General features: G+C 48.0%; 4 non-coding genes across 4 annotated transcripts; 2 read left to right on the forward strand and 2 right to left on the reverse strand.

The window, feature by feature from the left end:
- Window positions 1-6,120: 6,120 nt before the first annotated feature.
- Window positions 6,121-6,191, forward strand: TRNAG-GCC (transfer RNA glycine (anticodon GCC)). Its single transcript has one exon. It is a non-coding gene; the product is annotated as a tRNA-Gly (tRNA).
- Window positions 6,192-11,000: 4,809 nt separating this feature from the next.
- Window positions 11,001-11,071, reverse strand: TRNAG-GCC (transfer RNA glycine (anticodon GCC)). Its single transcript has one exon. It is a non-coding gene; the product is annotated as a tRNA-Gly (tRNA).
- Window positions 11,072-11,630: 559 nt separating this feature from the next.
- TRNAG-GCC (transfer RNA glycine (anticodon GCC)) lies at window positions 11,631-11,701 on the reverse strand. Its single transcript has one exon. It is a non-coding gene; the product is annotated as a tRNA-Gly (tRNA).
- An 11,453-nt stretch (window positions 11,702-23,154) lies between these two features.
- On the forward strand, window positions 23,155-23,225 carry TRNAG-GCC (transfer RNA glycine (anticodon GCC)). The gene has a single exon. It is a non-coding gene; the product is annotated as a tRNA-Gly (tRNA).
- Window positions 23,226-26,021: the final 2,796 nt, after the last annotated feature.

Below are 26,021 nucleotides of genomic sequence, written 5' to 3' on the forward strand. Positions count from 1 at the left end.
TTCGCGCTGCGTTAGTTTATCATTTTACCCGAAGAAGCACTGTTTTTGCTATTTGTTTAAAACTGCTTCGCGGAATTCGTGAGCAAAATCATAATTTTCAGCGGCTCTCTACGACATGTCTTATCTAATTAAATGGCTCAAACTACATTCGAACACAATATATTTCAGAAAAGAATGCCGGACTTGGAAAAAGTTTTGTGTCCCATTATCGGCCGCAAATTTCGTACAGAGGCGTTTCTATTTGAAATATGAAATGTGGCCCTATTGATAGCTAGTTTGTAGTCTTTCTCGGCGAATTTTATCGGAGACTTCTTTTTATTTTAAGCGAGAAAAAAACTTTTTGAAATTCAGCGCTGCACCTCGAGCCATGGTTACTCCGTAGTGCCGCTACAGTCCAGAACACGGCCGTGACGCCGCTGAGAATTCTAAGTTCGGTAAAGATATTTGTGCAGGCAGGGCGGCATTCAATTCTTTGAGTCATTTAGTACCTACATAGACGACTCAGCGCTAGTCGCTTCGTACACCTGCCGCACAGGAAAACGCATCGTCTGGGCCCCGCTTCTGCTGACCTAAATTAAAAAAAGAAACCGTTGTTGCGAAACAGAGCCAGCTCTGAATACGAGTTTCCTACTTTCGCCACGGATATGAGGATCGTCTGGACGCTGCAAACAGTGCCTTATATTGCCACCTAGTGTTGCCAGGTGGCGCAAGCTGTCCGCGAAGACGATGAGGTTGCGATCGTGCTATCGCGGATCGGCCGCCATTACCGTCTCCTCTTGCCGACTCCAGCTGTTGAATCGTCTCTCCGTGAGAACTCCGTGACAATTTGGTGGAGGTGCTGGGTACGAGTATCCCATGCAAGAAACCCCTCCAGGGAGCCGTGCCGCCAGCCCTGCGCCGATTGACACCCCGGTACACCGCTTCAGCCGGAGGCTGCAGGGACTTTCACCGGAGCTTGGACCACTCGAGACAGTCATGATACCAGCCACCGGTATTCTCACGCAAGCTGCCGGTGCTACACCTGCCCACTATACCTTGCAGACCCCGCGGGTTCCCAAGGCCTTCCACGGGGACCTTTTCGAAGACGTGGAGGACTGGTTCCTTCACTTCGAGCGTGTGGCTGCTTATAACCAGTGGGACGACGCCGCGAAACTAAGAAACGTCTACTTTAGCCTAGAGGATGGCGCCCGCACGTGGTTTGAGAACCGTGAGGAAGTTCTAACTTCCTGGCGAGAGTTTCGCCGTCGCCTGCTGGAGGCCTACACCAGCGCGGATCGCCGCGAAAGAGCGGAGCGGGCAATCCAGTCCCGCGTCCAGCTACCGAACGAAAGCGTACAAATGTACGTCGAGGACATGACGCGGCTCTTCAGGAGAGCTGATCCTGCCATGCCTGAAGAGAAGAAACTTCGGCACTTAATGAGAGGCGTCAAAGAGCAGCTGTTCGCAGGCCTCGTGCGCAGCCCACCATCTACAGTTGCTGCATTTCTTTCGGAAGCCACAACGATGGAGAAGGTCCTGCAACAGCGTTGCGCCAGTTACGACCGGCCCGTGCATGCTGCTGCAGTCACATCATCGTTTGCCACCATCGGACAGCATCCTGATGATTTGCGGGAACTTATTCGCACAATCATGCGTGAGGAGCTTCACAAATTTTGTAGCCCGTCGCAGCCTGCGCTCGGTTCCATCTCCGCTCTTGTACGAGAGGAGGTGCAACAGGCGTTCCGGGGCCCTGTTCCTGTGGTCGACGTACCACCTCTGCCTGGGGACTACCACCGTCCGACGTACGCCGAAGTTGCAAGGCGTCCGGCTCCCGCTTCGCCGCCACCAATTCACGCCACGCCTCAAGCCCCGCGGCCCTCTGTGCAACCGGTGCAGTACTTCGAGGATCGTCGAGCACCCCTCCGAAAGGCCGACGTTTGGCGTACACCTAACCGACGACCGCTCTGTTTTCACTGCGGAGAGCCAGGTCATCTTTATCGAAATTGTTATTACCGACGCATCGGCATCCAAGGCTTCCGCACCGACTCACCGAGACCCCGTCAAGGTGAACGACCCCCTGAAATTGAAGAATTCCTTGCGGACCAGCGCAATCCATCCCGAGCGCAGCGGCAGTCGCGCTCACCCTCACCGAGGCGCTCTTCCCCGACACCTCCCGGCTTCTCGCGAGCGGCACCGGGCCGATCGCCAAGTCCTCGTCGGGAAAACTGAAACCCGCGACCTTCGGGGGCGAGGTCGCTGGGGGGCGCTGTGCTGAAGACCTCCCGTCGTCGCCGCTACAATCCGACAAAAACCCGCCGACGCCATCACCAGAGTTAAAAAACCGCGTTTCTTTAGAAATACCCGTTCTTATCGATGGTCGCAGAGTAAGCGCATTAGTTGATACCGGGGCCGATTATTCGATCTTAAGTGGACAACTGGCGACCATTCTGAAAAAAGTGATTACCCCTTGGCCTGGCGCGCACCTTCGAACTGCCGGCGGTCATCTGGTTACGCCCAAGGGTATGTGCACTGCTCGCGTTCAGATCAGCAAGTCCACGTTCGTCGTCAGCTGCATCGTCCTGGGCGAGTGTTCTCGGGACCTAATCCTCGGCATCGACTTTCTGCGGGAGTATGGAGCAATTATCGATCTGCGCAACCGAATCGTCATGTTTTCCACAGAGCAAGCCGCCGAACTCGACAACTCCTGCCAACGCAGTGCCGCACTTCGCGTTTTCGCCGACAGCGTCACACTTCCGCCCCGTAGCAGTGTTTTGATTGAAGTCGCCTGTGCTGAGTTGCACGACGCTGAAGCAGTCGCCGAGGCTAATCATTCGCTCCTCCTGACTCAAGGCATCTGCGCCGCTCGAAGCTTACTAACAATTCGCGCTGGCTGGTCTGCGACACTTGTTACAAATTTTTCTCCAGAGCACCGGCACCTTTTCTCTGGAACTGCGATCGCTACCGCTGAAGCGGTTGTGGATGTTCCGGTCTGCTTTGCGTTCGCGGCAGCGGCCCCTGACGACCAATCATCGCGCGCCACTGACGACCAATCTGTTCCGAATGTCGACATCAACTGCAACCTCCCCGAAGGAAAGCGCCTGGCCTTAGAGCACTTGCTATTGGAGTATAAACAGTGTTTCGCTTCTTCGTCGAAAGTTCGTCAAACGCCCCTAACGCAACACCGGATCATTACGTATGACGACGCTCGCCCTATCCGCCAGCAGCCTTATCGTGTTTCCGCCAAAGAACGGGAAGTAATCCAAAAGCAAGTTCAGGAGATGATTGACGACGGTGTAGTTCAACCTTCCCAAAGCCCGTGGTCTTCGCCTGTTGTCCTTGTTAAAAACAAGGATGGAACACTTCGATTCTGCGTGGACTACCGTAAATTAAACAATGTGACTAAAAAGGACGTCTACCCGTTGCCCCGCATTGATGACTCCCTGGACAGATTACGGCGTGCTAAGTACTTTTCATCCATTGACCTGAAGAGCGGTTATTGGCAAATTGAAGTGGACGAACGGGACCGCGAAAAAACTGCCTTCGTTACACCAGATGGCCTCTATGAATTCAAAGTGCTGCCTTTTGGCTTGTGCTCTGCGCCAGCGACGTTTCAACGGATGATGGACACTGTCCTCACCGGCCTCAAGTGGCAAAGTTGTCTTGTATACCTGGACGACGTTGTCGTTTTTTCAGAAACTTTTGAACAGCATCTCGTGCGCCTGCGAACTGTCCTCAGAGCCCTCCATTCCGCTGACCTTACGCTGAAGCCCCAGAAGTGCCACTTCGGTTACACAGAGCTCAGGTTCCTCGGTCACGTTGTGAGCGCCGACGGAGTTCGACCCGACCCCGACAAGACAGCCGCCGTCGCCAATTTTCCTACTCCGACTGACAAGAAAGCTGTCCAGCGTTTTCTGGGTCTCTGTGCATATTACCGACGGTTTATTGCGGACTTCGCAAAGATTGCAGAGCCGTTGACGCGCCTCACCAGGAGCAACACCTCCTTCGTTTGGACAATAGACCAAGAGACGGCTTTCTCTTCGCTCCGCCAACGCCTTCAGACATCTCCCGTTCTTGCACACTTCGACGAAGAGGCCGACACCGAGATCCACACCGACGCCAGCAATATCGGTCTTGGAGCTGTCCTTGTCCAACACCAAGAGGGCATTGAGAGAGTTATAGCCTATGCTAGCCGTACTCTCTCCCGCGCCGAACGCAATTACTCTACGTCAGAGAAGGAATGCCTTGCTGTCGTATGGGCCACCATGAAATTTCGCCCTTACCTTTACGGCCGCGCATTCAAAGTCGTAACCGACCACCACTGCCTATGCTGGCTGGCTAATTTGCGAGACCCGTCTGGACGATTGGCCCGCTGGAGTTTACGGCTCCAAGAATTCGACATTACCATCGTATATAAGTCGGGCCGTAAACACGAAGACGCCGACACGCTGTCGCGTGCACCACTCGACTCTTCCGGTCCCGAAATCGACGACGACAGCGGTTTCCTCGGTATACTTAATGCATCGGACATAATAGCCCGGCAGCGGGCTGACACGGACCTCCGACCGCTGATTGACAACCTTGAAGGTCATGCCATGCCTCTACCACGACACTTCACTCGACGTCTCGGCTCTTTCTGTTTGCGCGAAGGTATCTTATACAAGAAGAACTCGAGAGGCCAAGAAAGAGCTTACCTTCTGGTACTTCCGGCCGATCTTCGCGCCGACATTTTATTGGCATGCCACGACGAGCCCACTTCAGGCCATCTGGGTTTTTCCCGGACGCTCGCCAGGATACGCAACATGTACTACTGGCCCGGACTCTCGGACGATGTCCAAAGGTACGTAAAAAGCTGCCGTGAATGCCAGCGCCGGAAGACGCCACCGCTTAAGCCGGCGGGTTTTCTCAAGCCCGTTACTACACCCCGCTCTCCGTTCGATCAAATAGGAATGGACCTTCTCGGTCCTTTTCCGTTGTCACTCTCAGGAAACAAGTGGATCATAGTCGCTACTGACTATTTGACTCGCTACGCCGAGACCAAGGCGATACCCTGTGCCACAGCTTCAGAGGTCGCCGCCTTTTTCATGCAAAACATCGTCTTGCGGCACGGAGCCCCTTCGTGCGTTATTACCGACAGAGGCACAGCGTTTACAGCGCAGCTAATCGACCATATATTTACGTTGAGCTGCACTAGCCATCGCAAGACCACAGCTTATCATCCGCAGAGCAATGGGCTAACCGAACGCTTAAACAAGACCATTGCGGACATGCTGTCAATGTACGTAGACGTTCAGCACAAAACTTGGGATGAGGTGCTACCGTACGTCACATTTGCGTACAACACGGCCCTCCAGGAGACTACACGCTTTACTCCCTTTCGTCTTGTATATGGACGTGAAGTCCAGAGCATGCTTGACGCGATGCTACCATGCCTCGATGACGACCAACTCGCACCCGATGTTCATGAAATTGCCCAACGCGCTGAAGAAGCCCGTCAGCTTGCCCGCGTACACATCGGCCAGCAGCAGGGCACTGATGCGCGCCGTTACAACCTTCGACACCGACAGGTCGACTACAATCCCGGTGAACAAGTTTGGGTGTGGACACCTGTCCGCCGCCAGGGCTTGTCCGAGAAACTACTCTGCCGGTACTTTGGCCCCTATAAAGTGCTACGGCGTATCAGTGATGTTACCTATGAAGTGGTTCCCGACGGTGCCGCGCAACCGAGACGTCGACAGCCCAACAGCTCTGACATTGTGCACGTTGTGCGGCTTAAGCCGTACTATGCCCGATAACGGCTTAGCGGCCCTCCGTTGTGACTCTGTGTGTGCTCCGTTTTCCTCGCGTTCTTCTCTGTTTCCCTTCTGAACCTTAGCGCGCCTACGCTGCTGGCGGCACCACTGCGATGCCCTTCTTTTTCGGAGGGGGGAATAATGCCACCTAGTGTTGCCAGGTGGCGCAAGCTGTCCGCGAAGACGATGAGGTTGCGAACGTGCTATCGCGGATCGGCCGCCATTACCGTCTCCTCTTGCCGACTCCAGCTGTTGAAGCGTCTCTCCGTGAGAACTCCGTGACAATATAAAGACAAATATTGTTAATTGCCGAAGCTATGTATAGAGAAACGCTGTCTGCAACGACCCTCTGGCGTCGGTGGTTCAGTGGTAGAATACTCTCCTGCCACGCGGGTGGCCCGGGTTCGATTCCCGGCCGACGCATTTTTAATTTTTTTAAATTTATAACGGATGTATGGACAGTTGCGCACAGCCTCTTTAACCTCTGGAAGGGTCTGCCGTCAGACAGTTATGCCTGTATCCATTGCAAAATAGGAAAAGGAAGCTCAGTAGTTACTCGATTGGTATCAAAATTAAAAGTGCGCTTGTAAACGTTTTCCAAGAAGAGTAGCGGAAGGTGAAAAAAATTACTGACTTGAATTGTTATGCTGAACCAGCACTGGTGAGTAAAAAGAATAGAGATAAATTTTCCCATTCGTGGCATAGTTCAGGGGCCTTGCTGCATCATTTAAGGACACGGATAATGAATACTTAGTTTTTCTCCCCTCTTACGCTGGAAATGAATGGCGATGGGACGCATACTTGCAACTACCTGTATGACATATTGCCGTTTTGCGAAGAGAACTAAATAGAATGCCCTGGCTGTCAAAGCGCTCATGGTTCTTTTTTTCTTTTTGATGGTTGCAGGTTGTAATACTAATGGTCCTCCGTTGCACCGCAATGTCGCTGACTGCGGCGATAGAGATGCCCTATTTAGAAAGTGTTCAAAGCTGACTGACGTTTTAAAAGCACAAGATCAAGTGGTTGATAATTTCAGTCTATTTGACGAAATTATTGCGCACGAAATTTGTTTTTTAATGCGGCTGTCAGCGTAAGAAAAAACCCGTGGCATCCATTGCCGTATGCTAAATCTTATACGCGTTTTAAAGCGGCCATTTTTGGCAATAAAAACGTAGGGTGTCGCTTGTTCAGCTCTGACAAGCTCTATTCGCCTACTTTCAAAAGCAGTATTTTAGTGCACTAACACATATATTGGCTTCATGGACAGTTCTGTCCGGCTACCAGCGTGTTCCTATGGACGAAGCACGAGTGTATTGCAGTTCCAGGTAAAACGTGACATGAAAGGGCTGAGCAGTACAGCTTGCCGTATTCAACGTCTATGATTATCCGGACCCTCGCAGACAACATAGCTGGTCATACTTTCTCGCTGCTACCTCTGGAATTCGACGTGTGACCATCTTTGTGTGTCATATGGCCACATTAAGTGTTAGCTTTTATTAATGTTATAGTTATTCGAAAAAGCTTTTCAGTTTGTGCCTGCAGAATGGCGCTGTGCAAATTCATATCGATAAGTATTTCTGTGCATGGCAATAAACAGGCTTAGGTTTGCGCGCAGCTGAAATTCTTCTCAGGGCATAAGATAACATAAGAGTAATACCAACGTATGCAAGAAATCAACGTTACCCTTCTAATTACCAAAAAACATAGGCATTGCCTCTGTGAGAGAGTAAGTCGAAGAATTTATATATTCCAAGATCGCTTTTGCATGTGGTCGTGTGCCACATCAATATGTTACGCAGGGCATTCGCATACAGACGGCTCTGTTTACCTCGTCTTCAAGTTTGCACTTATTCATTACGACTGTTGTTACAATCTTAGCGCTCAGGTAAAAATACTTTGCGTAATAACACTTAAGGCTCATGTGGTTCCCCAACTACAACTGCTTTGTGAAGACTGAAGAGGGTTGCGTGAAAGTCAAGATTGAAAGCATAGGCGTCTCGCTGAAGCCACGTGCGTTCAAGCGATTGCTGCAGCAACAGATACCGCCAGTGCTCCCTGCAACTTGGCCAGCAGGTCATATAGCGCCATACTAGCAACAGCGTTGCTAAAAACAGGAGTTCATTTAGTGCGCAGCGAAGAACAAGAAGGAAAGCGAAAGACCCAATGAGACTGGTCAGTTTTATCTACTTATCAATGCATAATATCTTCGCGAGATGACAAAAGAGATACTCGGTGAAAACGTTGCAGCTCTTACTCTGTGGTGCGCTCTCTGCTGCGTTCGAGCGCACATTCGTAGCCACCCTCGTTCTTGTGAGTGCTCGCACGGACTTGTAGTGTCCGCGTTTCTCTCTTCGAGTGTGATAGTTTTCGCACGGTTGGTTGACTTCTCACTGGCATAAAGTAAATGAAACATAAAACAAATGCTTGATCGGACACGCGGGTAAGAGGAGATCACAGTAAGCAGGCATGTCGTGCTCCTTATATCCTCGCTGGATGCTCACAAGGGGCGTAACGAAACAAGTGTACTCGTATACATTTTTCTTTAGCGACAGCATTCTTTGGGTTAATTCTTCCTAGCGTATGCAGGACACAACTTTGAACAGCACGCATGCATTCCTAAAGTGGCGTTATCGATGCGAAGCACGTTGTAGACAAATTTTTTTTTTTTGCGTATCCACATAGTTCACCACAACAAAACAGGTTCGTGTATCTTTTCTCGAGACCTTGTCACCGTTCCCGTATTCAGTGTTGGAGAAAATAGCCCAACGCAACTTCCAGAAGAATATCCGGACAGCTTCTAACAATTGCCTGAAGGTGATGGAGCATCCGCTGTTTTTATGAAGCTTTCAGTTTTAGAGCTAACGCAGTTGTTGAAAGTCCCATTTTGCCGCCCTGCCTCTACGCGGTAAAGAAAGGCAAGGGCACATCAAAGTGACATGTTATTTCCAGCATTATGAAAGCAAAGTGGGATGTACCGTCTTTGCCAGAAGTAACCAGGCTGCCGTGAGCGCGGAAGGAGCAGGCTGGTCAGCAGAACGGCGGCGCTGCAGTCGCCAGTCCTGCGAGAATAACCCGTTTTTCTCTTCTTAGGATGAAAAGCTGTTGAGGCAGTCGCTTTAGTTTCCGAAGCGACATCGCTAAGTTGCACAGCCACGGACCACATGGCTTATCTAACTGCTATTATAAAAATACCTGATTATTTCATGGCACCTAACAAAAATATTTTTCGATATTGCAGTCCATCAGGCAAATTATATTCCCTGAGTTGATGAAGTTAATCCGACGTCCTCCAGCTCAGTGTCTAGTATAGGCCGTGATCAGCTTTGGTATGATGCTGGTCAGGCAAGACCAGCATCAGGTTTGGCTGGAAGAGAGCACATTAACCGAGTTACTGCAATCATTATTCTGAAAAAGCAATACAGTGTTCAAGCAGTCTGTGTGCAGAAAAGTGTTAGACTTCTCGCATGGATATGTCTCGTGACATACCCAAACGAGCAAGAAATCGGCCCAGTCAGCTTCACATCGAATATATTTTAGTTCCCCGCCTTTCTAAGACCAAGCTGCGCTCTTACCGTCCTGCATGGTGAAAGCCGACGCCTGGGCACGGCGCGCGCTGACCGCATAAAACCTGTCGCTGTGCAGTGAGACAAGTTTTTAATAGAGGTCCGCTTAGTGTGCTTCCTTGCGGCATCGGTTGTTAAGTGGTAGAATACCCCAAGCGTCACAAAGCATCGGCCCATTTGTTGGGTGTGTATTGGAAAATACTACCACGGACCACTATTTGCCAATGTACTGCCAATGTTGGGCCGATGCCCTTGGTTGCTAGGGACTCGCCTGCCACACTTGTGGTTTGGGTTCGATTGCCGGCAGACGCACGTGCTTCTTACTTTTTGTTTCCTGTGTCACTGCCCCTTCTTTACCCATAGAGGCGCGATTTCTCATTTAAAGCGAAAAGAAGTATATGTAGACCTAAGTAGCCAAAGGGGCCTATAAAAGCAATTAGTTTTCCATCTAAAGATACTGATAGGATATTTTTCGCACCCACATACAAGATTTCTTGCAAGCTGTCAGCAAAGTTGGCAACTGTAAAGTTAGAACACAAAGGTTTATGAGATCAATGACCTTGGGATCGCACAATCTTTTTTTTTTGCTTCAAATATGCGCACGACGTAAGGAATCTGAAAAAGGACATTATTTTAAGTTGTATAATCTGTCAGCAAAAAGATAAAATGGTGGAACACGTGTTATCATGCTTGCTGTTTTGTGAAGTTTTTTTTTTTTGCTGCGTTCGCTATTTAGCGTAAGAAAGACCATCCTGGTTGCAAGTTTGAAGATATGCTAAATTATCCTAAACAGCCATAATTTAGTGCTCGGTAGAGCACATCTGAGAAAAGCTGCGAGTTCGCCGTTTTCACAACTGCGTACTTCAAAACCTTTTAAAAGGTTATGACAGAGAAAAAAATTATTGTGACACAGTAATCAGCTTCTAGGCTATCGTGTGCCAGCGTCACCAAAACAAATTCGTCTGCCATGTTGTCCCAAGCTAGACAAGGCTGCATAATTCCATCTTTTAATGACACAGCACCTCACCGTATAGTTTCGGTCTTCCGGTAACTCGCAGCGTGTTAAACTGTGATTCTGGCTCTAAACCGTCTCGAACAGCCACCTAAAACAGAACGCACACGCCCAGAGAATGCGGAGATCAGTTTTCGTCCTGTACATATTTGGTGCACAAAAAGAAACAAAGAAACGTTCGTTTGAGAAAAGGAGGTTCAAACTGCTCTTATGCACTGAAAACCGCAACACAAATCCACAGCGGCACAAAATTTATGGAGATGAGCGCAGCCAACCGCGCTCTTAATCTTTTTCACAAAGGTTTTTTGGTATTGCAAGGTGGCGCTACAGAAGAGCAAGCTGCCAGTGCTTGCGTTCGGTAATGCGGTTTAAGGCCTAAGAACAGAAGTCCAGTCAGGACTATAAATATACGTAAGAGCTGTGCCCAACGAGGTTGCAACTTGCGCCGGTTGCTTCTTGGCGAATAAAGGTGAACGTTGTGCATTGCGTTTTCTTACGACTCTATGCTAATGAGTAGGTGTGTCATCAGAAAGGAAGAAATATTTAATTAGCGTCGCAACAAAACTCACTATGAGACAAAGCTTTCGCATTCAAAGCACGCAGGTAGTTTTAAGTGCCCTCCATAATGCTCATTTAAGAAGAGCAAAAAGAACTGCCTGCGTCGGCCGGGAATCGAACCCGGGCCACCCGCGTGGCAGGCGAGTATTCTACCACTGAACCACCGACGCCAGTTTTTTTTTCTTTATTGCATGGAAGAACTTCTGTAGAAAGGAGGAAACTTCAATCAGACTAGTTCGCGTCTCAAGTTACCGGGCTGCTTAATATGAGCCCCCCATAGCCCTAACTCACCACTGCATCCCCATCAAAACATCAAAATTCAGGGAGGCACACACAAGCATCTAGGCACGGCAGCCAGCTTGGAGGTTCGTCGCGAGCAGCATATACACTCCTCACCAACGCACACTGTTCCCGAAACACAGATTTGGGCGATCTTGGTGGCTCGGCATCCGACCGACGCCAGCACCGACGCCACCGACGCCAGCACATCACTGCAGACAGATTTTCTCTATACATAGCTTCGGCCATTAGATAACATCCGTCTTTATATAAGGCACTGTCTGCTGCGCCCAGACGATCCTCTTCTGTATGGTAATTATTACGTGTGTCATCAGAAAGGAAGGAATCTTTGATTAGCCTCGAAACATAACTCGCTATGAGACAAAGCTTTGGCGTTCGAAGCACGTACGTAGATCTAAGTGCCGTCCCTAAGTGAGCAAAAGGACTGGCTGCGTCGGCCGGGAATCAAACCCGGGCCACCCGCGTGGCAGGCGAGTATTCTACCACTGAACCACCGACGCCAGCACATGAGTGCACACAGCATTTCTCTATACATATCTTCGGCCATTATACAACATCAGTCTTTATATCCGTCTTCTCCGTGGCGAAAGTAGATGGCGCCACACGAATAGAAGTACCCCTCGGAACCCAATAGAAGAGGGGCGGACAACACTTCATATGTGTTATTGACTTCACAAATTTGGCTGGCTTGGAGCCCCGGAGTGACTCATTATTAAGTTTGACTTGATTCATAGCTTTCCAGCAGATAATTGTAGAGAAATAAGGATATTGTAATGACACACATGTTAAAAGAGCCAACAGAAAGTGAAACCAAGAAAGCATGGGGAATATTCCTGTTTTTTTTTCAATAAATGGGAAGAAAATGCGTAATTATTTTCATTGTTGCTTCTGTTTTCATAAAGAACGCATTATCAGCCGCATATCAGTCGTAAGCAGTCACCTCTGTATCCTTGATGAGTGAAACCGGTAGTAATTTAATAATTAATAATTGGTTTTGGGGGAAAGGAAATGGCGCAGTATCTGTCTCATATATCGTTGGACGCCTGAACCGCGCCGTAAGGGAAGGGATGAAGGAGGGAGTGAAAGAAGAAAGGAAGAGAGAGGTGCCGTAGTGGAGGGCTCCGGAATAATTTCGACCACATGGGGATCTTTACCGTGCGCTGACATCGCACAGCACACGGGCGCCTTAGCGTTTTTCCTCCATAAAAACGAAGCCGCCGCGGTCGGGTTCGAACCCGGGAACTCCGGATCAGTAGTCAAGTGCCCTAACCACTGAGCCACCGCGGCGGGGACGGTAGTAACGCGAAAGCATAAAATTCAGACGCTAAAGGGAAGCTGAAAGGGTTCTCAAATCGCATGAAACGCTGTGGTTGGGAAGAAAGGACCTTGGAAAATCATATGTTAAATTTTTTCCCGATTCTGTCCGCAATCAGAGCAGCAATCGCTTCTTAAAAACCCGCCGCCGGCACGCCCTCGTCGCTTCCGGAAGCGCCGGGTGGGGGGATGGCAGAGAGGGAGAACTGGCGGAAGTGACGCCATTCACGGAGAGTCGGCCGGCCGTCCTGCTGCGCTTGCATCGCTGCGGCCCGCGCTTTGGCGAACCACAGATCAACGTAATCTTCTGCCAGTGCCGTTTGCTTTCTCTTACCAGCGTTCCGTGTAATGCTTGAAGCCTGTATATAAACCAGTTTTGCATGGTACTTCTTTCGAACAGCGCTCAGCACACAGCTTGGTAGAATCCGTCGGTTGTTTTCCCCCAGCCTCTTCCACGTTAACCAGACAGTCTGGTGGCACGCAGCATGCCGAAACCGTCTGTACAAAATAGGTGCATCAATATTTCTCTTTTCGTTATATTACTTTCTTACCTGTTTGTAACCTCTTTGCATTTCCCAGCTGGTTCACATCCATGCTCAGCTAAGGTCACTTCCAGCACTGTCTTTAAGGTCCACAGTCTTGAACTTTTTTGAGCTCGTTACGCAGTGTGTGCCTTTTCGCTTTTTCCTGATTGCTTGAACCTCATGGCAGCACAAGCAATTCTCTGAACCTTTCATCAGCGCGGTGCACATGCCGCTGCACCTAACTGAAAAAAAAACCGGTTATATAAGCTAGTATACTTGAGCAAAACAAACATACATTTTCATTCCTGAGCACTTGGTCATGGCTGACGATCGACAATGGCGCCAGAATTCATGCAAATTAGTCCTTTAATCAGAACGACAAAGTTGTCGAGCCGCGGTACACATACATGTATATCATCCACAAGTAATTCTGCTGGTTATCTCGATACGCAACAGCATAACTATATCTCGCAGCACACTAGTTTTGATGAACAGCATTGCGAGCTCCGCAACGCAGCCATAATTATTGTTCAAAAGCGTGTTCAGCTTGCAAAAAAAAATGTATGGGGGTAAGTGCAGAAATTTCATGGCTGAACAGTAGCCCGAACATGCGACAGAAGGAAAGCGCACACGGGAGCTTCCAGCCGGTTGCCTCGTCTCTTCGCGCTGCTGTACAGCAGTGAACCCACTCCAACTCATCCAGTTTGGAATTCTTTTGTAGTTCTATAAGGCCTTCGGAAGTAATTAGGCAAGTATCTATAAATAAATTAAGAAACAAATGCTTTACCACGCGCGCCTAGTGTAAGTGTGCCAGTGATCTGAATTAGATCATGTTTACAGGCGTTACAAGAAGTTGGTGGCCAGGCTTTTAAGCCGCAGTGGTACACCACAACGTTTCGGAGCAATTAATTTTTTTATTGCCACTTGCACGTGCACCTACACAAAAGATATGCACGCGCATGCATCTAGGCAAAAAAAAGAAAACATAGGTATCAGTCGAGATTTGGTTTGCGTGTTACCCTGGTAGGACGTGAAAGGCCCATACTGGGTTAACGAATTTGTGCGGCTTGCATGCGCCGCCATGTGGTCGCTTCTCTATTATTTAGCTTAATTCTTATCCGGCGGTGGCACCAGTTTTCTGTTTAGTCAGTAGTTCTCAACGATTTCGGAATAGGTTTGAGCGCGCTCGTCCAGGTTCCGGCAGTCCGGCGGTTCCACGGTTACAGTGAAGCAGAGAATATGGGAATGCGCCGACTACCCCGGAGTTGAAGATATGATAGCAGAGAAAGCTGGGAAGACCTGCAGCGCAGTTAAGAACCCACTCGGCAGAAACAAGCCAATCCGCCTGGCGGCTGAAGCCGCGAAGAGATAAGGTCTCTTGGTTAGCCTTTAGTCACGGAAGCTCCGGCCCCCGCCCTCTATTCCTGCGTGCCGGGAACGGTGAGCATTAAGGGGCCTCCATTTCCGGTGGAAATAAGAGCTGTCATCCATCCATCCATCCATCCATCCATCCATCCATCCATCCATCCATCCATCCATCCATCCATCCATCCATCCATCCATCCATCCATCCATCCATCCATCCATCCATCCATCCAGTGGAGATCTCCAACACGCGAAAATGTCGCGAATTGACTTTCGCTGCCGGCGCACTCCGCGGCGTCTTTGGTTCCGCCGTTTTCTGAAGATGCTGATGGCTCGAACATGCATAGTGAAAGTCCAAACTGTTCAACACTGCTTGAGTTATCCATAGTTTCTAAAACGTAGCCCTTAAAAAGCAAGCTGAAGCAACGCGCTACGCAGCAACGTCATCGGTGCCTGCCGGAGATCCCCGTGAATGACCTCACGACGGTCCCGGCCAATCGCGGCCAAGAGCGGCGTTCGCTCAGCGCGTGAGGCGATGGGGCGCGTTTTCTTCTAAAAAACAGCTTTTTGCGTTTATTTCGTCTCTTTTTGAATGAGATATTCGTTTTTAGATGACTAAAAGCTATAAAATGACGAAGAAAACAATTTTTTTCGAAAAATGCTTTAGCTCCCCCAGCCTGCAGTGCGAGACATCTGTACTCAAGCTCATTGCTAAAGACATTCAGAATTTCTATTATAAAACAGAATGACTTGCCATCATTTCATAATACTGATTTCATGTATTTGTGCTACTGACCGCAGATAAGCTTAGTAGACCATCTTACTGATATAAGCCGCCGCGGTGGCTCAGTGGTTATGGCGCTCGGCTGCTGCCCGAAAGACGCGGGTTCGATCCCGGCCGCGGCGGTCGAATTTCAATGGAGGCGAAAGTCTAGAGGCCCGTGTACTAAGGGATGTCAATGAACGTTAAAGAACCCCAGGTGGTCAAATTTTCCGGAACCCTTCACTATCGAGTCCCTCATAGCCTGAGCTGCTTTGGGACGTTAAACCCCCCCAAAACCAAACCATCTTACTGATGCGGGTTAGCTGGTCATACAGAGCCAAGTTGTGTATGAGCACGCAACATAGTGCTTGCGTTGTTTCAGTCTAAATGTCATAGCTTGGGCTTGGCGCTGAAATTAGCTAGCTTAAACCGGCATTGTTGCACCACAGCGGACAAAAGCACCCTCATTTGTTACCGGCTACCCGCATCACAGCTCGTTTACAGACGCTTCCCTGAACGCTAAGCGATGCTGGAGATGAGTGGCCGTGGGGTTGTCTGAATCGTTCAGCACCGCAGATCCGGGCTCCGCAGGACGTTTTTGGACTCCGTTAAGAAGGAAACTGTAAATTATATTTATTTTTGCATATTTACAGTCGATATAGGAGTGTCTCGGTAACAAACCAGCAGCCCTTTACGTAGCCTTCGTATTCCCCAGATTCCTGGCTGGGGAATAAAGTTCGGAGAACGATGTTCAAACAAGTGAGCAGTCGTAGACACTTCTGGTGCCGCCTACGGCAGCGGGCGATGCTGATGCTCTCTCGCAGCTCGGTCGATGGAAATGGAGGAAGACAGTCCTCGAACACTGTGGCGTGGATGTCACCACTGCGACTAGATCGTTGCCTTTGTGGTAAAGGAATGGCACGCAGATTATCAGCAGGTGGGAAAGACAAAAACGTATCAAACACTGCCGAGTCGATTTCACCAGTGTGGCGGGTTCAGCGCCACCGTAGGAAAGAGATGTTAGTTAAGCCGTCTCCCAGCAGGTGAATGAACGACCTTGTCTCCCCTGCCAGGTGTCCGATGCGTGGGACCTCTGTGAAAGTTGCAGCCTTCTTCCAATTAACATCCCCGCGTGACCTGTGAACAGCATCACTCAGTCCGGCGACCCGAGGGCAGACTCGGCCTCTTGACACCGCCGCTGCTTCGGTGAACGACAGTCCGCGCCCCAACGTTTCTTCCCGAAGACTCATCCGCCTTCACGTTGGCCTTCTAGGAATTCTGGCCAGGTCCGAGTTCGCCTATCTGAACAGCGGTCTCCGGCACGCCTACGATAGCGGATGTACCATTTCATTCGGTTCAGTACGCCGAGTGCAAGTTAGCCCTTTGCGGCCCAGCGTCTACACAGCTGGAAAAAAACGTAGTAAATAGGTAATAACTACTGATGTTGCTACTACTTCATGCCTGTTGCTATTTTACAGGCAGCAGTGGCAATAATTGACATCGGTAGCACGCTTTAGGAAGTGTGCGTTGCTACCTTGAAAGGAAAAATTTGAGGAAGCTTAAGATTCGCCATTAAGAGTGGAATGCGACAGCGAGTTGCAGCACTGCCAGAGAGTCCACAGAACGCCATCGCTCATTCGGCGCGACGCCTTGCGGTGAAATGGACGCCCGGAGCGGCAAACCGCGTAGCGCAGAGCCCGATGGGGAGGGGCGCGCCAGCGCGAAGGAGAGGGAGCGCCGGCTAGCCTCCCTCTGCGCGGTGGCAGGACTATCCTCCCAGCAAGGCTCAACGCTACTCGGTCAACAGCGGCTAATGCCTTCGCACGCTATCTATTGGGGCAGTGGTGTACATTGATTTTTTCGCTCACGGCCAACGCCGCCGATGCCGACACCGGGTTTTCTGCTACACGAGCTCCTTATCGCTGTCTCGTGCTGTGGCATGCACTGATAATTGGAACACTCGAGACAACATTGCTTATTGATGTCATATGTGTACTTTTGCATGGATTGCAGTGTGAACCAGCCAGTTACAACAAATCGGGCAAACTGATGCATAAAAAACGAAGAAAAACATCCATTTCTTTCTTTTCTAGCAACCTTCCAAATTTATTTTGTGTATTTTTTATGTGAAAAAACATAATGAATGATTCGCGGTTGGGTAGTACTCCATGAAGTGCACACTGTTCGGCACTACTCATATCAGTAAAAACGAGATTTCAGCCATGCTGGATACACTTTAAGGCTTACCGCAGCGCGTTGCAAGAGCTGATAGCACCAAGATCACCATGCCTTATTGTAAAAGCCAATAAACTGAAAATGTGGCCGGTACACCCGGGCACCTTCGGTGCTTCGTATATAAGCAATCCTTTCGTAAGCTGGATGGTCTACTGCGGCGGCCTAGTGAGATCCCCCGGTTCCCAATCAAAACGTATTGAGCTCGAATGCTGGTATCTTTGTGTTTAATGTTCTTGTCTGCTTTTTTGTTGTTACTCGCCATTAGTGGCCTAAAAAGCTATACCAGCCGAAAACAGACTTGAAACCACGCTCCGGGTGCATTTTATTTTGCGGTTGTTTGTGCAGGTGTACACGCAGATGCTTCCCTCTGCTAGGGGACAAACGTTTATGGAAAATGACGTTGACCCAGATTAATAATGAGGGGCTGTAGAAAGTGTAACTAGAGGTTTTTCGCACCACTTCTTTGTAGAGATAAAAACATCGGTAGTAGAGTGAAACGGCCTTGACAGTATCAGGTTTCAAGTGCATGGCGTGCATGAATTTCATGCTTTGGTTGAACTTAGTATGTGAAGTCTGTTCCGTATCTTTTACTGCTTTTGAATGCATGGTACTTTCATTTGCGTGCTTAATATTTCATATCTAGTGTGCTTTTCTAAATATTTTTAAACTGTGTACTGTCTTGGTATATACTCATGTATCTTCCCACCCCGCCATCGCTTACCTTGGGTCTCGCAGTGTTGTAAATAAATAAATAAATAAAACAGTAAAAGCTTGTACTTGTTGCTACCTTCTGGAGGTAGGAATTGTTAGAACGGAGAAGTTAATGCCTTGTTAATAACATATATGTTGAGGTGTTACTGCCCTTAGAGGTAATTGCGGTGACCGCCTTTCTTTTTTTGAGAGAGAGAGTGCGCGATTATGCACGACGCGCAGGACGTATTTGCAGCTCTTTGTCTGACCACTGAAGTTGGCTACATGCTAAATCCCTGTTGGACGTATTGGTAGGCTTAAATTTCAAGTCTGGCACTTTTGTTATTATGGAAAGCTGTCCTTGTTTCTTTTTTTTTTTGGGGGGGGGGAATTCGAGTTAGAAACTGTTTTTTTTTTTCTGTGGCGGCGAGAAGCAAATTCCACGAATTCTGACGCTAATGAACAGTACCAGATTAGCTGAAGAAAGCTGTCATTGGTCGACGTCAGCCTGTAAAGTCTACAGAAGTGTTCCCGTCTTAATAAGAACTCGTGTCGAACATCACCAGATCTTTGTAATACTAATGGCGAAACCCTATTCAAGTTTATGCAATGAAAAGATATTGAGCAGGCATAGAAAGCTATCTCACACTCCGTGCAATTCGCAGGCGCATTCTACAAATTGTCTTCAATAGTTATTTTCGCGCAAAATGAGCGTTATAGCTGTTTTATGCTCACCTATTCAAAGAAATATCAAACTCTTTTTCAGGTTGAAGAAATCGTTAGTAGCGCTCATGGTTCATTTCTATCACTTGTTTCATTAAAAAAGGAAAAAAACACTTCCTAATTATTCTGGCGGCACGATAAAAGGAAACGGTTCACATCGCCCACAGCAGCACTTTGCCGCACGTGGGCGAGGTGGCGCGGTGAATTTCCGTCCATATTGATGTATAGGCGGTGTTCGTGCGCAGGCGATACCAGAGAGCAGTTCTGTCGCGCGATAAGCCTCGTGTAACGCAAGGGAGGTGCAGACGCGGCCGAAGGGCGGAAAACTGATGCACCCCTAGCTGCCTTGCGATGTTCTCGTCCTTTAATACAGTCAGCGAAGAAGGATATGATGGTCATTTTGGGGAACGCCTGCCGCCGTGTTGCCAGCCACTCCAACCTGAGATGGTAGCCACTGGAAGCAAACCATTAATCCTTTGAACTGTAGCTTCATGAGTAAGCTTAGAGATCAGATAAAAATTTATCAACAGGAGTCCCTCCATGCAGGCGCTCTAGTGCAGATTTGGAGTCAGAGCGAATGACGACACTCTGTGATTTGCAGAAAAACTGACGAAACTACCTTCTGAAGCAGGTGTCCAGCCCCAAAATATATTAAGGCGAGGCAATACAAATGCGGCTGAGCCTGACTGCTCATGCGCCCTCGCAAAGTCATCAGTGTAAATTTGACCCCCGTATATACTGTTCACAAGGTCAAGAACTAAAGATCTTACTTAAGCATGATGTTGAACCTATGAGTAAATTTCTTTCGTCCCAGTCAACATGGTTTTCGGAATGATATCGCTTGTTAAAAATAACTAACATTATTCATTATTTACATAGCTTCTAATCAAAATCTTAGCATACTAGTGGTCGCGTTTTTCTTTGATCTTGAAAATAGCGTTGACGAAGTTTCCCATCAAGCGGCTTCCTTTTTAAGTCTCAGTTTAGAATGAAACCTTTCTTTTTTTCGGATAGATATGGCGGCTCCTCAGTACCTGCCAAAAGTATGTATATGCTGTGTACAGTGCGATGTCAGTGCACCTTAAAGAACCCAAGGTGGTCGAAATTTCCGAAGCCCTTCACTACGGCATCCATCATAGCCTGAGTCGCTTCGGGACGGTAAACCCCAATAAACTAAACTTTCCTACATCACCAAAGCCGTTACGCCTCAACCTGAGACGGTTCACCACGGCAAAAGAATTTCTTACTGATAGCAGTGAGTGCAGTTAAAATACAAAATTCATTAAATCATTGGGAAGGCAAAGTAGCTAACGAACCCTAAAGATCGTTCAAATGGAAATGATGTAAAAGGCATGAGTGCTGATTTGTTGGAGTGTCCTGAACGAGTGCAGCTTAGAGGACGTAATGGGCCTGGCGAAAAGTCATAAACATGTGCATTTTACGCATTTTACGCATTTTTTACGCATTTTACGCATTTTTTTACGCACAGAATATATGTGTCGCCGGAGTTTTCGCCTTCCTGTGAGCAGTATGAGGTGAAGCAAGTGTCCTTTAGTGACCACTGCCTAGTTACGGTAACTTTGGGAGGAAGGAAGCAGCGTAAAACAAGAATGAACCGGGATATGTGGAAGCTAAACTCAAGGCTTTTAGAAGACAACATATTTTTAAGAAAAGTTAAGGAAAGCATGAATATGTTTAATAATAGTGAAACAGGATGTATTGAATCTTGGGAACGCTTTAAGCAGGAGGTGAAAGTTCATGCCATTGAGCGTTCAAGCATAATAAATTATGAGGAAAAAAAGAAGAAAAGCAACTGCGAGAGCTTCTGGCGAATTTTGGGCGCGAAGAGGTACAAACGCCGGACATGTTCATGCATGGTATAAATGGCGTAAAAGTTAGGCTAGAAGCTTTAGATGCTCATAAGTACAGAGGGGCAGCGATAAGAGCACGTACGGATAAATGGCTTACTGGCGAAACGCCAAAAAAACGAGCGCTCTCAGATGAAAAGCGACATGCGCGCTCGAACGAGATCTCGGTCATCGAATACAAAGGGCCAATCCTCAGTGATCGAAGTGGAATTTCCAGTGCATTCGTGGAACATTACCGTGAGCTGTTTGCAAGCAAAGCACCAAGTTAAGAAGGGTTTCGGGAAACTTTTTTGCTACTTATGCCAATATTAGGAAATGAGATCACTGAAGAACTAGAGAACAAATTAAGTATTGACGAAATAGTGACAGCAATTGATGAACTGAATGCCGGAAAGTCGCCGGGACCTGACGGTTTGAGTGCGGCCTTTTATAAGAGCTTTAAATATGACCTTGCCACTATGCATTATAAGCTTTTCAAGGAGTGTTTTGAGGTCGGCAGGCTGCCGCCTTCGTTTATCAATGCTCATACGGTCCTAATTCCTAAGACAAATGACCCAGCCAAGCTGGTAAAGGTTGCAGGATATAGACTGATCACGTTAACAAACGTTGATTATAAAATTCTGCTGAATGTGTTAGCTAAGCGATTGCAATGCGCCATAAAGGATATTGTAGGACCTCACCAAACGTGTGAAAAAAAAAACAAGAAGCAAATTTAAAAATGTTCATGTAGCACGCAGCGTGCTCGAGTGCTGCGATGCTCTAAATAAGAAAGTGGCTATGGTTCAAATTAACTTTGAAAAAGCGTTCGATCGCGTGTCTCATGAAATACTCTACTGCCTGTTGGAACATATTGGTATTGGTTCAGTTGTTCTCAAAGGGATAAAAATGGCTTATGCATGTTGCTCGACCCGCACTATGATAAACAAACTTATCTGAAAGAATTGATGTAAGGGCATCTGTTCGACAAGGATGTGCACTGTCCCCTCTCCTTTTTGCAATTTATTTGGAGCCTTTTTGTAGGATGATAACTGCGAGTGGGCACATCCGAGGTTTTAGGTTGGGAGCATGTGAGGTAAGAATACTGGCACACGCTGATGACGTAGCGCTCATTTGTGAAGACCGCAAAAGTGTTGTAGGAGCGTTACAAATAACCGATAGGTTCTGTAGGCAAACTGGCAGCGCTGTTAATTTAGACAAATGTCTCGGAGTCTGGCATGGGCAATGGGACTTAGAACCAGAATTGTTCTGCGGGGTCCGATGGGTTACAACTCCCGGAGTTTATTTGGGAGTCCCGCTGGACAAATATAGGGAGAATACCAATTACTGGAATGAAAAAGCAGAAGAAATGCGGGACAGGACAAAAGGGTGGATGGGCCGTAATCTTTCCATTTTCGCGCGTGCAAACTGTATGTAACACCTTTCTTGTTGCAAGGATCATGTATTTACTCCAAGTATTATATTGTGCACGAAACAATATCCAAAAGTTCCATCGGGTTTTTACTGTTTTTATTTGGGCGTCCAACTGGGAACGAATTCGCAGAGATAATCTCTTCCGGAGAGTAAAGGTCGGAGGACTGTCTCTTATGCATCTATATGTACGGCAGGTGGTTTTAAGGTTTTGTTTGTTGCGTGACCAAAATGACGCTTTCTTGCGGACATTCATACAAACCATGCTATCTAGTGCATTTCCAGAATTCATTGTCTCTTCGTGCAATGTTCGGAGGTACACAGTGTCTCGCTTCCTGCGAGGGGTTATCTGGTCGTTCAGGTTTTTGCAAGTGCGATTCTCTGTAGAGTATTTACCCAGTGTAACGCCGAAGCGACTATACAAGGATCTTGTTGAGCAGTTGTTTCCAGCTCCACTGTACAGAACCTTATACTGTGAAGGCCCTGGAAAAGACGTTCTCAGGCTAGTTAAGAAGATGACTATTGCACCTGGCGTTAAAACATTCTGTTTCAAATTGCATACAGGAACCCTACCAGTTAAAACGTGGCTAAAGGAAAAGGGCATTTTTGTTCCTTGGGGCTCAAGCTGTCTCTTGTGTAGAAAGCCAGAGACGGTAGAACACGTGTTCCTGGATTGTTAGGATGCGGTGTTCAACTGAGATGTTTTGCAAAAAACACTAAAAAAAAAGACTTGCCTTTGACACCGCGCGGAATTCGGTACCTGACCAATGAAACGGATGTTGCACAGTATGACCAGATTATGTTACTGGGCCTTCACAGTATTTGGAGGAGTAGAATGGCTTTTAGACATTGTGACTTGGATGCACGATCGGTATGTGATTATTTTGTCGAACAAAGGTATAAATTAAGAGCAGTCCTGAAGCAGCAGGGCTATGCGGATGATGTATTGAGTCTGATGGACCAACTTGTTCTAATGGAAGTCCATTAGACACGGTTGTCTGCCAAGGGGCACGGCAACTACGATATTTTACTGCTGTGTATATTCATACAATAAAGAAAGAAAAGCGTCGGTGGTTCAGTGGTAGAATGCTCGTCTGCCACGCAGTTGGCCCGGGTTCGATTCCCGGCCGACGCACGCTTTTCTTTTAAATTTTTGTCTTCAGTCGTTTGATTAAAAAAAAACATTCCTGTTGCAGCGACGGCTCTCCTGCAGCCTTGTAACGGTAGGCTCTAACGCTGCACAACAGCGTAGATGCATAGCTGCCTCCATGTTGGCACCCGATGGAGTCGCAGCGTTAGCGGTATAGAGTAACGCTAGCTTGAGCCGTTGCTATGCTCGATGCATATTTAAGTGAACTTACTTGTAGACGTTGAAATCCATCGAAACACTTTCAAATATTGCGGAATAATTTGACGTTTCCAAGTTCTGCTAGTAAGAAAGAAACAAAAGGGCTGAGGTTAAAATAGTCACATGCACCTTAATCTGTTGCTGGCACATGTCGACACGTGCTGCATATTTTTTTGCCGTTGTACGTTTTACATCTTGCAGCTCCTTACGGAGAACCAGTTTAGCGAATGACAGCTTCTCGCCGCATTCTACGCCTTTGGCGACAGGAAAACGCCATAATTAGAATGCAGTACACTACTCCTTTAAATTCAATGCGTACCTTTGTCTTGGGCTTCTCTTGACAACGCTCTCATGGAGGCCCATGTATTCCCTGATGCTGTTATTTGCACCAGTAAATACACAAGGTCCCTTGTCACGCTTCACGAAGTTAACATGGTAAAAGCACGAAAACATGGTAAAAGCAAGCTAATGCGGCTGACCATTCCGGAATGATGGCGCCGTACCCCAGTAGTCCGGGCTAAATCCCGTGCTTCCCGGTGGATCAAGACATAGCGCTCCGTGGCGGAGCGAGGTGCACCAAAACGACCAGTGGAACTAACGAATCCAATGCATATCGGCCACTAGAATTCGCATACTCCGCCGCGGAGCAAGAAACGACGACCAGTGAAATCCGCTGTGAGTTCATAATATTTACAGAGAGCTTTGTAATACTTGCTTGTTTATGGTGGAAGCATCTGGCACATCATTTTAACACTTTGTTACTGACGCAAGATGCAACCAGATTTACGTGTCTGGTATCGTTGCGGCCACGGTAAACAGCGTATACGGTATTATACGGTATCACTGTTAATTCTTCTGTACAATAGTGGAGAGCTGTCTCGAATTCAGCAAACACGGAATTAAAAAAGCCAACAGACAGACCTTGCTCGCCTGTCCTTCATGGAAACTCCCCAAAGAGCGTCGAGGGCTGTGTGTATTGTCACTCAACTGACCACTTCACAGAGTCGTGCGCATCAAGCTTCGCTTAGGAAGAAGAAAGAACTTCTTTATAAGAACATGTGCTGCTTCCGCGGTATCACAAAGGGACATCGAGCACGAGACTGCCGTCGCAGGATTATCTGTTCCACCTGAAAGGGTCGGCATGTTTAGAGTATGTGCAACGCGGACGCAAACCGGAAAACTGGTCAAGGTGAGGCCCAAATCAGAACCGACACGACATTCTGCACATCTTTTGTACAGAGCAGGCCGAATGAGCCGTTCGTATCACGCTCATGCGTGCGTTTGCAAGCGTTCTGTGCCTGTGCAGTGGGCGGAAACGCATGTCGCTATATTATACAAATATTCGATGGTGGCAGTGAGCGAGATTTCGTCACTGGAGCGATGTCGAGGCATTTGCAGTTGAAACCTGCGGGCTATATGTAACTTTTGCCCTTAATACGTTGCAAACACCTCTCACCAGGTGGCTAACAAGCTACGCATTGTAGAACTGCGCTTGAAAAGCCAGTGTTTAGAATCTGAGGTCAATTTACGTGCCATTCAGATCCCTCACATTTGCCATAGAAGAGACGCCCATGAATTCGTCCTTTATGGCATCGTTTAAGCAGATAGCAAAACCATCGCAGGCGAGCTGCTATATTCCAACATCGCCACGCGAGATGGTTTGGCGTACTTATTAGCTCTTAGCAGATGTGGACTGTTATGACTGACCAAGTCTGCAGACGTGACACGACTCAGCCACTGAGAGCTTTGGAGTCCAAACTCGGATGGAATTTCCAACGTATTACGAAGTGCTTGAGAGCAGAGCCAGGCGCGTCACGGATGATGGTTTGTGTGTTGCGAGCGAATGTACTTGAGAGGGACGAATGGCTCTGCTCTTTTTGGAAACTGGAAAGCTTGGGAATCTTTGATCCTGATGTTAAGCGTGAATCAGCTTGTGCGACATGCGAGAATTTGGGCTTGGTATCCGATTTCGCGATGGAAGATATAAAGTCGCACTACCGTGGAAGCAGCCAGCCGAACTTTCCGACAACCAAGAGATAGCCGTCACGGCACTTACGAAGCTCATATGTCGACTTTCGAGCAACGGTCACAAACCCGACATTTATGACAAGACGATAAGGGAATACCTCACTGCGGTACTTACAGAAGTGATTGAAAGCCTTGCTACAGACCCCGCAAAGCTTTACTACATGCCGCAAAGAGAAGTTCCTGGAGAACACTCCCTGACTACAAAGGTGCCGGTAGTATTTTATGCATCGTCACATGCAAAAGGATACAGTTCTCTTAATGACTGTCCTGAAAATTTGGACGTTCTGGACTCCATCTAGGTTTAGGGTGAACTAATAAAATCCCCTTCTAAGCATCCAAGAGTTCAGTCTTTGGGCGCCAGCCCATGGCCCATCCTCAACGCACAGTAAGAGCTAAGAAAAGAAAAATAACACCATCTGGGTTGACAGTATTGCTTTTGGGTACGTCGTTTTACGCCCCCGCTGTACCATCAACCTAATGCCGCTCGTATTCATGATCTACTACACCTTCGCACTGAAGTCTTCGGTTATCGCGTATTAAATTACTGTAAGGTCC

Source organism: Amblyomma americanum, chromosome 4 (genome assembly GCF_052857255.1).
Source record: "Amblyomma americanum isolate KBUSLIRL-KWMA chromosome 4, ASM5285725v1, whole genome shotgun sequence".
Lineage (NCBI taxonomy): Eukaryota > Metazoa > Arthropoda > Arachnida > Ixodida > Ixodidae > Amblyomma > Amblyomma americanum.